A 17,480-nucleotide genomic window follows, 5' to 3' on the forward strand; every position below is an offset into this window, starting at 1 on the left:
TGGGAATAGGGATTCAGCCTGTGTTGGATGGGGTTACACTACCCCTGAAAAGTTTGGGAGTACTTCTGAATTCAGCACTCAGCCTGGAAGCCCAGGTATCAGCGGTAACCAGGAGTGGGAATAGGGATTCAGCCTGTGTTGGATGGGGTTACACTACCCCTGAAAAGTTTGGGAGTACTTCTGAATTCAGCACTCAGCCTGGAAGCCCAGGTATCAGCGGTAACCAGGAGTGCTTTTGCACAGCTAAAATTTGTGCACCAGCTGCGCCTGTTCCTTGAGAAGTCAGATATGGCCATGGTAGTACATGCCTTGGTTACATTCCGTCTGAATTACTGTAATGTGCTCTCCATGGGGCTGTCTTTGAAAAGTGCTCAGAAACTTCAGCTGGTTTAAAAAGCTGCAGCCAGGCTGTTAACTGGAGCTGACTACAGGTAGCATACAATTCCCTTGTTACAACAGCTCCATTGGCTGCCAGTTGTTTTCCGGGCACAATTCAAAGTGCTGGTTTTGACCTATACGACTTGGATCCAGCCTTTTTGAAGGACCGTATCTCCCTCTACGAGCCCACCAGAATACTGAGATGATCTGGAGAGGCTCTTCTCTCTGTCCCACCACCCTCTCAGGTGTGTTTAGTGGGAACAAGATAGAGGACCTTCTCAGTGGTTGCTCCCAAGCTTGGAAACTTCCTCCCTAGAGAGGCCAGGATGGCGTAATCCTTACTATCCTTCCGATAGCTTGGGCAGTTCTAACTTTAGTGTTCAGTTGTATATCTTTACTTTTTAGGATCTTGTCTAGTTCGTTCATTGCTGCCCTTCCCATTCCTAGTCTTCTTCTGCTTTCTTGACTGCATTCTTTGTTCTGATCAATATTTGATTCAAGGTATGAGAAATCTTTAACTATTTTGATTTCCTCATTGTCTAGGTTGAATTTTTGTAGATCATCTGTGGTCACTATTTTTGTTTTTTTAATGTTCAGCATTAATCCTGCCTTTCTGCTTTCTTGTTTGACCTTCCTTACTTGTGTAAGCTGGTAAAAGTTACATCTGGTCACTGGTGTGAAATTCTCCAATTAGTCCTGTCAAATAACCTACTTGGTTCTTCTGAGGGAATGTAATGGATGGAAACCATAGTGTGAAACCCACCAAAATTTAGGCCAAGTAAAATTTGTTATTCTTTAATGTGCTATAAGACTCTTCATTGCTTTTTCTGTGCATCATGTAATTTACCTACTCGCAATGTCAATGAATGAGAATCCACCATCTACAGAGGCAGTCTATTTTGCAGTCAAACAGCTATCATTAGGAACTGCTTAATGTTTAGTTGGAATCTAATCTGAATTAATTGATCCCCTGGAAGAGCAGAAAGTAAGCTCCCTTCAGTTGTCACTTGACAGTTTGTTGGATATTTCAACATGGATGTCATATCACATCTCAGTCTTCTCTTCCTTAGGTGAAATATGTCCAGTTTCCTCAACTGTTTTTCATAGGGCTTGGTTTCTAGACCCTTTACCATCTCACCTGTCTTCTTCTGGACACATTCCATGTACTCAACATCTTTCTTGAATTGTAGTGGCCAGGGCTAGATACAGCACTCCAAGTGCCCTCTGACCATAGCAGAATAGAGTGGTACTATTACTTCCTTAGATCTAGCTTCTGTTGACACAGCTGAAAATTGTATTGGTTTCTTTTGCTGCTGCTGTTGTGGCTGCTGCAAAGAGTGGTGAAACTAAGAGAAGGGTTTACCCTGATATCTCAAAGTTCAGTGAGGAATACAGCCCTACTTAACCAAAGGGCCATCTAACACTAATACAGAATTTACTCTAAAGCACACCTGAAAGGTGGTGAAAGGGAAATTTGGCCAGTTTTGGGTTCACGAATGGAGGCATAGTGAGCTTAAGACAGCATTTTATTTAATGACACAGTGTTGGGTCATGCCAGATGTTAAATCAAAGCAATTGGGCACTCAAGCAATCATACACGTTACTGTGTATAGCAGTTTTGGGAAAACTACCTAGCAACAGCACACAACATATAGTAAATCACAGGATACAGGAGTTCTATTAGCCAATCATAACCTAGCAGTCATTAAGCCATAATGGATAGTTAGCAAGCTAGCACTATGTAATGGTAAATATGTAAAAACTATTCATATTTAACTTTTTTTTAAAAAATCAGGTTGTTATTGCTATCAGTAGAAATTATGAATTAGTTAGTGGTAGGATCAGAATGCTCTGGCGATGCTGAATCTGCTTTTCCTTGAGAGTCCAAAGAGCTTAATACTTCTACAGCTTCTAATTTTTTCCTTAATACAGGATACCTTTCCTTTAGAATGGATGTACTTTTACATTGGCCTTATGGTCAATCACTGAACTTTCCCTTCAGTGGCCCTCTTAATTCTGTTAGCAAAAAAATCCATGAAAAGCAGCCTATCACCTTCCAAGAGTGTTTTCTCTGTGAATGAATAGCTCTTACCATGAGAAAGTTCTTCCTAATATTCATTCAGAATCTCCTTGACTGGGGTTCTATGGACACTGACCAATAATTATTCATTATAGTGGGATTCAGGGATGACTTTTTCATCAAAGATTGAAGGTCTCACAACTGCCTCCTTTAGGCAAGTTGGAATGCTGCCTTGTTGTAGGAAGGCATTGACTACCCTCTTCACCCATTCAGCCAGCCCCTCTCTGGCCTGTTTAATAAGCCAAAAAAGGACAAGGGTCTAAGACACATGTGGTGGCTTTCTCCTCTCCAAGGTTCCTGTCCACATTCTCAGGCTGCACAAACTGAAAAGTATCCATTAACACTGGACAGACAGGTATCAAAATTACATCCACTGGCACTGTATAAACTATAGCATCCAAGTTGGAGTGAATCTGAGTGACTTTATCTGCAAAGTGCCGTGCAAATTCTTCACAGTGGGCTGTTGAGTGGCCTGCATTTTCTACTTGAGGGTGAGTATTTAAAAGACCCCTAACCACTTGGAACAGCTCTGCTGAATGGCTCCTTGCAGATGCAATGTTGGCAGCAAAACATCATTACTTTGCTGCCCTCACTGCCCTCAAATAGGTTCTAGCCTGTGTTTGATCAGATTCTCTTTGAGTCTTCCACCAATGCCACTCTAGTCTCCCTTTCACTTGCTTCATCACTGCCAACTCCCTGGAAAACCATGGGGCTGGTTCGGCTCCACTCTGTAAGAGGGGATGCTCAAGAGTGATTGTGTCCACCGCCCTGGTTATTTCCCCATTCCAACAGTGAACCAGAGTTCAACATAATCACCTGCTGAGGTGGCAGGAAACTTCCCAAGAGCCATCAGGAATCAATCCAGATCCATTAGCCTCCTGGGGTGGAACATCCTAATTGGATCCCTGTCCCTGTAGAGGTTCTAAGTCCCATTTAGTCTAAACCTGACCAGATAATGATCTGTCCATGACAATGGAACTGTGGCAGGTTTCTCCACACCAAGATTATCATCCAACCAGCACAGAAAACAAGGTCCAGAGTGTGCCCAGCAACATGAGTAGGGCCAGATACCATTTGGGACTGAGGCCACAAAGTCCTGAGCCACTCCTGAAAGGGCAATTTCAGCATGGATGTTGAAGTCCCTTAGCACTACTAGATGAGGAGACTCAAACATAAGCCCCAAGACCATCCCAGCTAGCTCAGGAAGGAAGACTGTTGAGCGGTGGGCTAGGTATACACACTCAAAGCCTGTAGACTGTGTGAGGGAGCATCTGGTCAGGGAGATGGAATCATGATAGATTACTGCAACTCTTTTTTTTTTTGCTCTTGTCACTGCTTAGTTCTTTGGAGGTGATAAGTGTTCATGCAGAAACAGCCAGAGCTTGGAAAAAACATTCTATTTTGGTCTATACCACTAGTGGTCATGTTGGCCAGGAGACTTTGGGAGCTATAATCCCCATAAAAAGTAACTGTTCCAAGCTCTGAAAATGACAACAGGGACAAAGGATTTAGGGAATAAGCACCGAGGTCCCTCTGGGAGAATTGGGCCCAGCAGTACTGACTCTTTGATGCATTGCTAGGCTTCCATGAATTACAGTAGTCTGGAATTTTTCTGTTTTACTGCACTAAAGTCAACGTGAGAAAGAACAAAGTAAGCCTATGATGCATATCCTTGACCAAGTGCTATGCAAGATCTTTTCAAATATTTTAAAAGAAAAAGTGGGAGGAAAGGAGGAGGAAGAAAGGAAGATGATAGGAAAAGCACTCATGGATTGGGGAAAAAAGAGAATAAAGGTGGAAGAAGCTTCCAGAAGAGGGCATCTGTTTTAAAAACATTATGGCTTGCAGTGTCATAAACATCATAAGCAAATAGAACAGCTGCACAACACAGTAAAATCGCTTGAAAAATTCATTGATTTTGCAGTAAAACTGTAAGTACTTCACTTTATAATGACTGTTCTGCTCATGCTCTCAAATCTTGTACTTGAGCTAGAAGTGCATTCAGGTCAGGGTTGCACTGAAAAAAAAAGCACCAGAAGACAATGAAGCTTGACTGGAGAGATACTTTAATCATGAGCTAATTTATAAACCAAAGCAAAACAAGATCATTTGGGTAGAAGATTATTAGAAGATGCTAATTCTTTGCTTAGATTATTTTTCCTAGTTTAAAAACTCTCTTATTGCCATAATTATATTTTATGATTTTACATATGTGGTTGGGATCCACCTCTCATCTCCACCCACCTCAGATTCTGAACTCTTTGTTCAATATATATATATATATATATATATATATATAATGATCAAATTAATTTTCTTGTGTGGCACTCTACAAACATTTTTTGGCTCATATATATATTTAAAGTAAGTGAGCAGCTTTATGGAGAAGGGAGATGTGGAAAAATGGAACCCAGCTAAGCACAGACTGCCTTGCAAAACCAAGACAGACTTTTAAAAACAAGCCAATTGTAAGCCAGTAGAAGCATCTTTGCTATCAGGGAACTTAGATTTAGGAGGAAATTAATATGTGAATATTTGCTTCATTTAAAAAGAACTGATTTTTTTAACAAAGTGATCTTGAGCTATTCTTAAGTTTATGAATATTCATGACAGCATCACTACAAAGCCTAATGGCAAATTTACACATTAGGCTTTCTAAGTCCACTTATTGACTACTTCACTATAAAGCAGCTCTAGCATGGAGTTGGGTAGAAAGGAGTTGATCAAGAAAGGAAAGTAGCAAGCATAATCCAGGCTTCTGTTCAGTGATATTCCACGTGGATTGGATCCAGTGTATATGAAAGGATTTTTTCTGTTGATAGCTGTTTGGCTGAATTCAGCCTTAAGCATAATTCTACATCTGAACCAGAAGACAAACCCAACTTGGTTTCATGAAATAACTCTTGCAGAGGACAGGGACTGTAGCTCAGTGCTTGGTGTGCAAAAATTTTCAAATTCAGAATTGCTCTGTAATTTGCATTTTGGAGAATGATGGCAAATGCATCCAAACAACAAAAAAATCCCACACATTAAAAAAGGATACACTTTTTAATATGTGCTTATCTGTGATTTAATCGATTCATTGCATGCATTCTGTCTATAAAGATTCAAAAACGTGCAGAAAATTAAAAGGTTTTTTAAAATGTAAAAGAGGAGAATGGATTTGATCTCTTAAAAACAAAGAAAGAAATGGGCACAGACTATGTGTGGAGATAGGAAAAGGAGGAAGTGTGTAGATATAGCCTTCATAGATTTGCACATCCCCTGAAGGCTCATGCCTTGCATATTCAGATAGGGCTATGTTAAAGTCCCCTGTAGCCCCAAACTGTAGATGGTGTTTTTCTTGATATATCTTGATGGAAGGAATTCTAGTTTAATTAAACATGATTATAAATGCCACCAGTTCATATAGCAAAGTAACAGGCACTAAGGGTGACTCTGAATTAAATGCATCTAGAACCATGGTAATTATTGAAAAGGAGCTAAACTGCTCCTTAACTCAAAGAATATCTTCTATCTTTTCTACATTGTTGATTGCAACATACAACAGCTTTACTCTTCAGAAATCTATGCAGAACATTCACAGCAGCCTCTTTCTGAAGACATTTAGAGAAAGAGATCCGACTACCAATCTAGGTAATTGGTTCTATTGTAAAAATCGCTCTTATTGTAAAAAGTTCCTTCTACTGATCAGTCAAAATCTCCCCTCCTGTAACATAAAAACACTAGAGTTACAGGCAATTAAATGTTAGAAGGAAATTTTTCACAATAAGAGTGATTACTGTCCAGTGGTTTGACAATGCAGCCAGTTACCTAGAGAAATGGTGGGGTCTCTTCAACTCTGTTCCACCATCATTCACTTATTGTGTGTGTAAGAAACAGAAAGGCAGAGACAAGAGAGAATTTCAAGTTGGTCACTGGTCACTCTGATTTTGATTGATTGATTGATTTTTTGATACTCAAGGCAACTTTTCTCATTCTTTCACTGCCACATGCCTAGGCAACTGGGACTTGTCTGACATGGGACCCAAGGTTATTATACATTTGACTATGTGCAACAAATACATATATGTTTTTATATATAAGTACTTGCCTATGGCTGACTGATTTCACTCAATACTATATGTGTATCCATAGGAACATCTTACAGTATAAGTTGAATAAATAATGGTTAATGAAAGGAAAAGGAGGGGGGGAATGACTGAAAGCAATTCATTTTTTAAAAACCTGTCCTTCTACTAAACTCTGCTGATATCATATTGCAAACTGATATGCACAAAGTGATATACATTTCAATGGGTACCTCCTGGTACTGCTTGGATTTTAATCTTAGTTTGTCCTTCTTTTATATGGCCTTGTTTACAACACTGGCACACTGGTGCTCATGGTGTGATATCTCCTTTCTCACATCACCCGGGGCAAAGATGGACCGAGACCCCGTACCAGCTGGCTGATCTGTGTTTCCTGGGCAGTCCTCTAGGATTGTCTTCTCCAATTTGTTTTGACTGTTTTGCTGCTGGGCAGGCCTAATCGTGTGTTGAACTAATGTGCCACCTTGAAGAATCTTCTCCCCCTCATTCCACCAGCTAGCTAATTAATGCTTTGTGGATGTTCTTGTTTTAGTGCTCCCTCCAAGTCTTTGACTATGTCCTTTCCCCCATTCCCATTAGATTCCTCTAACAGTCGGTTGCTCAGCCTGCTGCACTCAGTTGAACTACTTTTCAGAAAAGCTTGGAGCAATGTCTAATCCTTTCCCTGCCATTTCTCTATTTTTTTTCAGAAGCCAGGACAACCATGATGGCCCAGTCCTTTTACAGGGATACTGGACACATGTCAGATGTTATCCCCTGTGCAGAAACAACAACAGAAACATTCCATTTCAGGAAACCAGCATTTAGACATTTAAATCAAGAGTTGAAGATAACACCCAATCTATGGTCTTTGCAAAATCATAGAATCATAGAATCGTAGAGTTGGAAGAGACCACAAGGGCCATCCAGTCCAACCCCCGCCATGCAGAATATCACAATCAAAGTATCCCCGACAGATGGACGTCCAGCCTCTGTTTGAAGACCTCTAAGGAAGGAGACTCCACTACACTCCAGGGGAGTTTGTTCCACTGTCAAACAGCCCTTACTGTCAGGAAGTTCCTCCTGATGTTGAGGTGGAATCCATTGTTCCGGGTCCTGTTCTCTGGAGCAGCAGAAAACAAGCTTGCTCCCTCCTCAATATGACATCCCTTCAAATATTTAAACAGGGCTAACATATCACCTCTTAACCTTCTTTTCTCCAGGCTAAACATCCCCAGCTCCCTAAGTCATTCCTCATAGGGCATGGTTTCCAGACCTTTCACCATTTTAGTCGCCCTCCTTTGGACACGCTCAAGTTTCTCAACATCCTTTTAAAATTGTGGTGCCCAGACCTGGACACAATATTGGGGTCTGACCAAAGCAGAATACAATGGCACTATTACTTCCCTTGTTCTAGACACTATACTTCTATTGATGCAGCCTAAAATTGCATTGGCCTTGTTAGCTGCCGCATCACACTGTTGACTCATATTCAACTTATGGTCTACTTGGACTCCTAGATCCCTTTCACATGTAGTTTCATTCAGCCAGGTGTCCTCCATCCTATATCTGTGCTTTTCGTTTTTCCACCCTAAGTGCAGTACCTTACATTTCTCTGTGATGAATTTCATCAAGAAAAATGTGGCACTTTTAAAAAAATGAACTTATTGATACAGTATATGTAGTTGTCTTAGATAGAGATGTAAATCCTCAACCATTTCATCCTTGCATGTGGGGACAAAAAATTATAATAGTTTTGTCTCTACTGTGGGAGAAAATGAACATTCTTCTGCAGTATTCTTCCCATGTTCATTGGCCATGAAGTGTTGAGGAGGAATTATTCTGCACAGAAAAACATGGGGTTTTTAGTGTGCAAAACTCTGATTTCTGTGCAGAAAAGAAGTTTCTTTGTTCAGAAAATAAGAAGAAACCTGTTGGGTTTTTATGTGTGCAGAAAACAGATTTTTCAACAACAACAACAACAAAAATCCTGTATTTTTTAAAATGTAGAATGATTTGTCTGCAACACCTTGGGATGCATGTTTCTTGCTACTCTACTCAACTTCCTAGTGGGGTTTCTTAAATGCCAGGGTTTTCAAGATAAAATTTCAAGGTAGGATTTTAATTACAACAAGTTTATTGATTAGTTAGCTGACCATTTCAATAGAATACTAAATACAGTTATAAAATTACAACATCTAAAATACAAGATGAGAAATATCAAAATATCCACATATATACTGTACAGAGATAAAACTGAGTCACACTTAAAACTCAAATACTGTAGGGGATTAAAATGGACACAGACTAACTAAAGGCAAATTTAATAAAGTGGGATACGAAATAAAATAGTCTAAAATAAGACTAGCTAAAACAGTGTGGGAGATAACAATGAAAGTGTTTAAATGAACTCATTGCCATGACCTGTTTTGTACAATAAATTGATCTTTCAAGCAAGCAGCATTAACTACAAATTTAGCTACACATTGCACTATATATATGTTCTCTTCAGAGAAAAGATAAGACAATTTAGACATTGTTGTCATAAGACAATTTAGCTGAAAGGTCCCAGTAGGTCATTCTATCCAAGAATGGTTGTAAAAAATGTGATCTCTCCTTATCATATAAACAACAGTCAAACAGGATGTGTGGAGTATACAAGGTAGGAATGAACAAGAATGAATGTTCTTTCCATCTTAGGTAATTGCTTTATCTGTTCAAGTGCTATGTATTCTAGTGGGCAGTGGATCTCTGAAATTATAAAATGGAGACCCCAGGGACTAACATGGGATTTAATTAATTAATTAAAAATTACATCTTACTCTATAGCATGGGATTTCAAGGGAACGTACAAGTAAAATAAATTTAAATAGTTTAAAACAATTCAGAATTTGAAACAATAAAAATAATTGAAGCAGTCAAAGTGTGGCCCGTTACAGACAGGCCTGAAAATACAGACTGGGTCCATATTAGGGTTAGAAAGGGGCGTCACTTCCTCATGCCCCTAACCCTAATACGGACCCAGTCCGTACAAAATGGTGGCGGCCTTTCCACATGGCCGCCGCCATTACGACTTCACAACAGCGCCGCCTCCAAATGAGGCGGTGCAGATGTGATGTCTTTGCGCCGTGCGAGGGCGCCTAGAGCGCCCTTTCCACGGTGCAAGAAGGAACTCCGAAAAAGAGCTCCTTCTGGGGTTTGCGTCGCTGGGCGCAGCCTTTACATGGCTGCATCCAATGATGCAGAGGAGAAAGGGGCCAAGCGGCCCCTTACTCCTCCTCCCCGCCATTGCCAGGTGTCCTTGGGGCTTCAAGCCCCAAGGACACCCCTTTCCAGGCTGCGGGGAAGCAGCCTTTTGCCGCTTCCCCACATCCTGCAAAGCGGAGGATTGGGGCCTCGGAGGCTGCCGGTCTGGCAGCTGAGGCCCTGATATAGCGGGGAAAGGGGCGGGGGCAGGCCGCCCCAAACAGGTGGTTTGTAACCCGCCTGTGTGTTTCATCGGTTATATATTCTCTCCCCTGAAAATACTGAAGCAGTCACAGCATATATTTGTTATACATTCTTTACCTTGACCCTGCCAACATTTCACCTGCAAACATTTGATCCTTCATAAAATTTTTGAATGTTTATTAATTCTTGCCTTTGATGGTATCTCACCAGTGCACAGAAAATGTTTCCCCTAAACATTGTTGTTGTGCGCTTCAAGTCATTTCCAATTTGTGACAATTGTAAAGTCCATCATGGGGTTTTCTTGGCAACGCTTATTCAGAGGGGCTTGCCATTGCCTTCCTCTGAATCTGAGGGAATGTGACTTGCCCAGTGTCACCCAGTGGGTTTCCATGGCTACGTGAGATTCAAACCCTTGTACCCACAGTTCTAGTCCACCACTCAAACTACTACATCATACTGGCTTGCTTCCCCAACCCTAAAACATGGTTAATCTCAGCAGCCATGTCTTTACTTGTAGCTTAAATGAAGCCAGTGTTGGCACTAATCAGGCTTCCAAGGGGAGGTTTTCTAAAATTGGAGTGACACAGTAGAAAAGGACCTCTTCCACACCCTCACAGCAGACCTCAGCCCTTGGGAACCTTGGTGGTGCAATGCTTAAATGCCGGTCCTGCAGCCACCAGGTTGTGAGTTCAATCCCAGGGGCTCGAAAGTCCACTCAGCCGTCCATCTTTTTGTAGCTCAGCAGAATGAGTACCCAGCTTGTTGGGGACAATTAGTTTACAGACTGTAAACTGCTTAGAGAGTGCTGAATTCACTGATAAGCAGTATGGAAATGTACATGCTCTTGCTATTGGGACAGAGGCATTCTCTCATGTATCAAGGTCCAAGACCTCTTTCCTCCCCTGAACTTAATTAGGAAGTTCAACAATGCTACATAGTCATTGCTGGTTTGATGGTGTAACCAGCACCTCCTCCCTAATATGATTCAGGAACAAGATGCAGCTTAAAGAAGTGGCAAGTAATTTAAAAGTGGATAAAAAGAAAAAAAAGATGAAATCATAGAATCATAGAATCATAGAGTTGGAAGAGACCGCAAGGGCCATCCAGTCCAACCCCCTGCCATGCAGGAAATCCAAATCAAAGCATCCCCAGCAGATGGCCATCTAGCCTCTGCTTAAAGACCTCCAAGGAGGGAGACTCCACTACACTCTGAGGGAGTGTGTTCCACTGTCGAACAGCCCTTACTGTCAGGAAGTTCTTCCTAATGTTGAGGTGGAATCTCTTTTCCTGTAGCTTGCATCCATTGTTCTGGGTCCTGTTCTCTGGAGCAGCAGAAAACAAGCGTGCTCCCTCCTCAATATGACATCCTTTCAAATATTTAAAAAGGGCTATCATATCACATCTTAAACTTCTCTTCTCCAGGCTAAACATCCCCAGCTCTCTGAGTCGTTACTCATAGGGCAGGGTTTCCAGAACTTTCACCATTTTAGTTGCCATCCTCTGGACACGCTCCAGTTTCACAATGTCCCTTTTGAATTGTGGTGCCCAGAACTGGACATCCCTCTTCTCCTTCTGCTTCTTGTAACATTTTGTGCAATGGAGAGTTTTGCAGATCTCGAAAATGTGCACTCAGTTTGCATATTGTCCTGTTGATTAGTTTATTAAAGGCTCTTATAATTTTAAGTATAAATTGGCAGGTAAAATACTGACAGGGTCAAATGAGTGTATAATCTAGCGAGAGAACATATACATTGTGCTAACAAGCTCTTACAAAATAGGATTTTGGAGTCACACTTGACTCCTATTTTTAATCTCAAATAGAATAAAGTCATCAATGAGATTTACCTATGTGTTGACCTGTTAGTCAATAATCAGTTTAGTGAGTCTACTCTTGTTGGGACTAACCAGTAGGATTCAGATTTGCATAGATTTGTAAACTAGAAATAGTGTAATCACCAGAAATGCTTGTGGGAGCAGTTTCTTCCATAATACCACCCTACTCCAAGTACTATGGGTTTCTGCTGAGATTTGTGTTCCCAAGTCACCATTTCAGCAATGACCCTGGACAATGAGTTTTTCTTCAAGTTGCCTCTGTCTTGTTGCAACCCTATTGTAGGATTTTCTTAGAAAGCTTTATTTAATGGAAGCTTGTCATTGCAGTCCTTTAAGGCTGAAAGAGTGTGATTTGCCCAAGCCAAGTGATGTGGTGGTTTACCTGATAGAGCAAGGATTCAGTCCAGTCTCCCAATGCTCAAAACACTATGCCATGCTAGCTGTACATACAAGTAGCAGGTTCTTCTAAATATTTAAAATATTGGTTATTCATCTAGTATCTGTATACAAGCCCAGACTTTTAAAGCACTCTTAAACATAGCTAGTAGACTTTGAATCTGAGCATACTGCTATGAATTTTCTGTATGAGCCAAAATGTATAAATATAGATATGACCCTTCCCAATAGATGTGTGTGTCTTTGCTTACACTTCCATATTCATCCATATGTAACGTATTTTGTAAAATACATGGTTTGTGAATGTTTTAGTATATAGGACATATTTTAATCTGCACTCTCATATTTTAAATGCAAGGAAAATCATCATCATCATCATCTGCCAGAAAAATTATAATAGTCATTTTCATTTCAAAATCTGTATCAATAAGAAAGTTTCCAAGATTACATCACTACAAGCCTGTGCTTGGGAGGTAGGATGGGGGAAGGAAAGGAAAAAGAGCATCAGCTTTGAGCATTAATGTAGTTAATCCCACTGTGTAGCACTTGTTCATATGAAGGATTTGGAATTAAGACTCAAATGGTGATATTTCAAGGGTGAAGGTCAACTTGAAAGGATAATAACACTTTGCATTCCTCCCACCTCCGTATATTCTCTTTCTGATCCATGTTATGCTGTACCAAAGGGATATATGAATGATAAAACTATTTGAGACAGCTGTGGAAGTTGCCCATTTTTAGGATTCCCATTTTACAGAGGGAAACAGTCAGTTATAGAGATATGAAGTTGTATCTTGTAACACTGAAGTACTTTTTGTAAGACTGAAAATGGTAAAGACAACTACATTATTATTATTATTATTATTATTATTATTATTATTATTATTATTTTATATCCTGCCCTGGGACTGGAATGGCCCAAGATTACCCCAAAAGCACTGACAAGTATCTCCTCTGTTAGGGAAATGATGAGTAAATCATGGTGAACAACTAGGAAATAGCTCATGACTTTTCTGGGAGGTGGGAGACATTTTTGAAAATGGAGACATCATTTTCCCCTTTCCCACACTCTTTCACTCCTCATGGAATGATGCAATCTTGATGTTTGTGTGTAAGATTTAACTGGAGTTTTGAAAAACCACCAACAACCACCTAAGCCCAAAACACGCTGCAGGAATAATCCACTTAGAGACCACTTTAACTGCCCTGGCTCAGTGCTAGGGAATTCTGGGAACTGTAGCTTTGTGAGAAATGTAGCCTTCTCTGTCAGAGAGCTCTGCCATTGGCAGAACTCTCTGACAGAGAAGGCTAAATTCCCTAGGATTCCCTAGCACTGAGCCAGGGCAGTTAAAGTGATCTCAGACTGGGTTATTTCTGCAGTGTGTTTTGGATTCTAGAGGAAGAGACTGTACTTGGACTTTGCAAAGATCTCAGGCCCTGTTTGCACAGGCAAAATAAAATGGGCTTCCCCATTTCCTCTTGTTGGGGAGACTGGACAAAGTATGGCCCAAACATCAGTTTTGATGCAAACAAACAAACAAACAAACAAACAAAACCAAACAGCTTCATTTATACTGTATACCACTTCATATTGAACTAAGAGTGTCTAAGTTGTTTATAACTGTAAGCTAATTGCCCCCAACAAACTTGAGCTCCCTTAGCTGGGATTGAACTCACAACCTTATGGTTTTGAATGAATGGCAGCAGTACAGGCATTTAACCACTGCACCACCAGGGCTCCTGGTAGATGATATCCAGCATGTTCTGCACCAGAATGTTGGAATAATTATGCCTTTAACAGAAAAATATTTGGAGTGACAGATGGCATGGAATGACATATATTTCATGGGACAACCACAGACTGCAGAGTCAGGAGCACATGGAATGAGGCAACATTGCTGCAAATTTGCATCATGCTATGTGGCACTGAATAAAGACTCGGAGCCAACCTTCTATATAAGTGGACCAAGAGACTGGTCACATGTGGGTTAGATGGGAGAGTTGGAGAATTGTTTGGAGCAGACATTGGAGTAGTTGGTTGGAAGCTGATGGAGAGGAATGTGTGGTGTGTGTGTGTGTGTGTGTGTATATATATATATTGTATTATATTGTACACACTGCAACTGAAGGTAAAGCCTCCGTAACTTTGGATGAATAACTACGTCTGTGTTTCTTTTGAGTGTGAAAAGTGGTCAGTGTATTGCTAATACCAATAGCTGGGTATTTTTGTTTTCAACTCTGCTACGATATTGTTTGACTGCATCTGGGTAGAATTGTCTCCACACTGCACTTGGCTTTCTATTCGCCAACAGGGGATACTCCCTGTAAAAATGCATTAAGAAAACTTTTTACTTCAAATTTTCCCAGAAGATTGGGAACTCTCTGTTCCAATGCCACCTGATGTTTAAAATGCATCCTCCTGAGCTGCCCAGTGCATCCACCACTGCCACCAGTCATGCACTCTGATTGAGGCTGGGTGCCTTGTTCTAATCTAAGAGTGAAACAACCAGTGGTGGTGGCAGACACACTGGGCAGCTCAGCAGGACATGTGTGTGATCAGTCACCTGGAATCAGAACAGAGGGCCTTTACAATGGGGGAAGGTCAGCATCCAAGGCAGACAGGACCTAAGGCTACTTATTGTCTTCCTGGGTATGTAATATTAGAATTAGAGATTCTGGCTGTGAATTGAAGTGTTTAAGGCTGAGATGAGAGATCTATGTCAAAGGGTCCTCAGTCTACTCTAGTTGAGCCTGCTCTGTAGATTTGGCCCATTTGGGCAATGTTGCTTTCTTCACCTTGAGCTCCACCTACCTTGGCTCTGGTTCTACCACTGCTGCCTCCAGTAGTTTCACTTTTTTTGCTTTTGGTTGCAGTGCTCAGGTCTGCCGTCTGGTCTTTCACACTGAGTAATGTGGACAGTCTCTCATCTTTTAATCTCCTTCCCCTAGCATTGTTCAAATATTGCACTACATGCTTACATGAAACAAAGTGGCCTTTGGTTACAATCTTGCAATGAACTGTTCCAGAAATCCCCAATGAGTCACAAATAGTCCCACAATTGCTCTTTCTGAAGCTGGTATGAAAGGCCTTCTACTTCCATAAGGAAGCTCTATAAATTACTACAATGCTTTAGTCTTGGCAGAAGTTCCTTTGGATATTATTACCTTCAGTGAGTCCTTTTGGTAGCAATCTGCTTTCTCCAGTGTTTGGTAGGTCCAACATTCAGAGGATAAGGCACTTTCAGTTAAAAGCCTCCTGCCTAGCTCATCAAGCATTAACCCTCCAGTCAAAGAAATGCAACCTTATTGAGGACACCATACTCAGTGGCTCAGCATAGGCCTAAGAGGAATGACACAGTAACTGCCCTGAGAGCATTAACTCCTCTGAGTTCAGTCTTTTCCCTCCCTCTCCCCAGAGTTCTATGCAACTTTTCTTATAGAGGCAGAAACACAATAAAGCACATGGTTCTAAATTAACTGAAAAGCAAAGCAAATTCAACTACTTTTTATACATACGTCCACTGTTTAGCATGGGGCTTCCAAGGCAATGTGGCTATCAATAGATGAAAAAAGTGCCCCATCCCTGATTTTAAACTTGAGATTGCTTAGCCTCTGCTGAGAAGCCAAATATTACAGAATAACAGCAAATCTTTAACTGTCTCCTTCAAAAGGAAAGGAAGGACTAGTAATGTTGCATAACTGGGGTGGTCACAAGCCTTGCTCCAGCAGTGCATTTAGATGTTACTGCCATTGCTGCCTCTCTGCTGCCTCCTAGCAAGCATTCTTGGGTCAAATGCAAACTTTATACCTTCCAAAAAGAGGAAAAACTTTCCCTTCAAAGTTTATCCTATACTAGAGAGGGGAGCAAAGCTTTCACTCCCAAAGGAAGGTCTTTAAAACAAAGAAACAAGGAAGGAAGGAAGGAAGGAAGGAAGGAAGGAAGGAAGGAAGGAAGGAAGGAGAATGCATGTATATTCCTGAATGCAAACATGACTTTAAACAATCCAAAAGCATTCTACAAACTGTTAAATTGACAAGCAAGCAACACCTTTAACAAGACATACTAAGATGAGATAAAATGGTAAACAGAGCTCTGTACAGACCAGTGGAAATCACCACCATGTGGGCGGAGTCACAATGTAGTATCTGCATGCTTGATGCCGTGACCCCCACCCATGGTGCTATTTTGGCACTCGTCCGTTTACATGGCATGCGCTATGATGACACCAATCTGGTGCTGCATTTACACATGCAGTGCCAAAGGGGAGTCAAAATGCTGCACCTATGACACCCTTTCCTGGACAGAAAAAGAATCTGCTGTTTGTGGGTTCTTTTTGCACCAGGTTAGGAGCATGGCATGCGGTTGCTGTGTCCCCAACCCAGCGCTTCCAGTGATGGCATACAGCCCCCCCAGTCTTGGTGTTCATAATGGATAAATGTTTTGCAGTTTACAGAGTTCACAGAAGCATAGGATGTTCTAAGTAAGTAGATTAACAGTTAATTTAGAACAAAGAACAGCACAGGAAAAGGGTGGAAAATTTTGTTCTCCAGATGGCCTTGTTCTACAACTCCCATGAATACCAATGATTGGGCTCATGCTGTTGAGGTTTGTAATCCCAGCTGCCTTTGGTCCTTTTGGGAAGGAGATGGGATCAGTATGGCATCACTAGGGCTGGGGTATCACTCATGGTATCACTCCCCATTGGCCTGCTATACCACACTATACATAATCCTTAGTAATTATTTTTGTATAAAGTTATTCATAATTCTCAGTTTCCATATATCACAGAATGTAATCACAATAGTTGGGATATAAACACATACCAAAATTAAAATTATTCCTTTAACTTACAATATCATACACACAGCCTAAATGTATTTACATGTACATAGTTTCATGTGGTTAAAGTGAAAATTTGGTAAGATATGAAATTTTTAAAGAACAATTTAATATAATGCAATTTTAATTTTTAAATTATTTTAAAATTTCAATTAAATTTATTTTTCAAAGCTGGAGGCCTCTCGTTTCTCCTCTTACTGAGCGTCACTCCAGTCACACTATCTCACTAGCATTTTTAAAGGATGAAGGTGAATGCCACTGCCTGTTTCTGCCAAAAAGAAGATGTTTGGTGAGAAGTGATGTTACCCCCCTTTAGGGTTTCACTTGGTGCAGTATGCACTCCCCAAACACCTGGGTGGGATATAAACAAACAAACAAACAAACATCCAGAAATCACCAGGTTGCTTATATAAAGAGATATCTGTATCTGAGC

This window comes from Sceloporus undulatus, chromosome 1, assembly GCF_019175285.1.
Source record: "Sceloporus undulatus isolate JIND9_A2432 ecotype Alabama chromosome 1, SceUnd_v1.1, whole genome shotgun sequence".
In the NCBI taxonomy this organism is placed as follows: Eukaryota; Metazoa; Chordata; class Lepidosauria; order Squamata; family Phrynosomatidae; genus Sceloporus; species Sceloporus undulatus.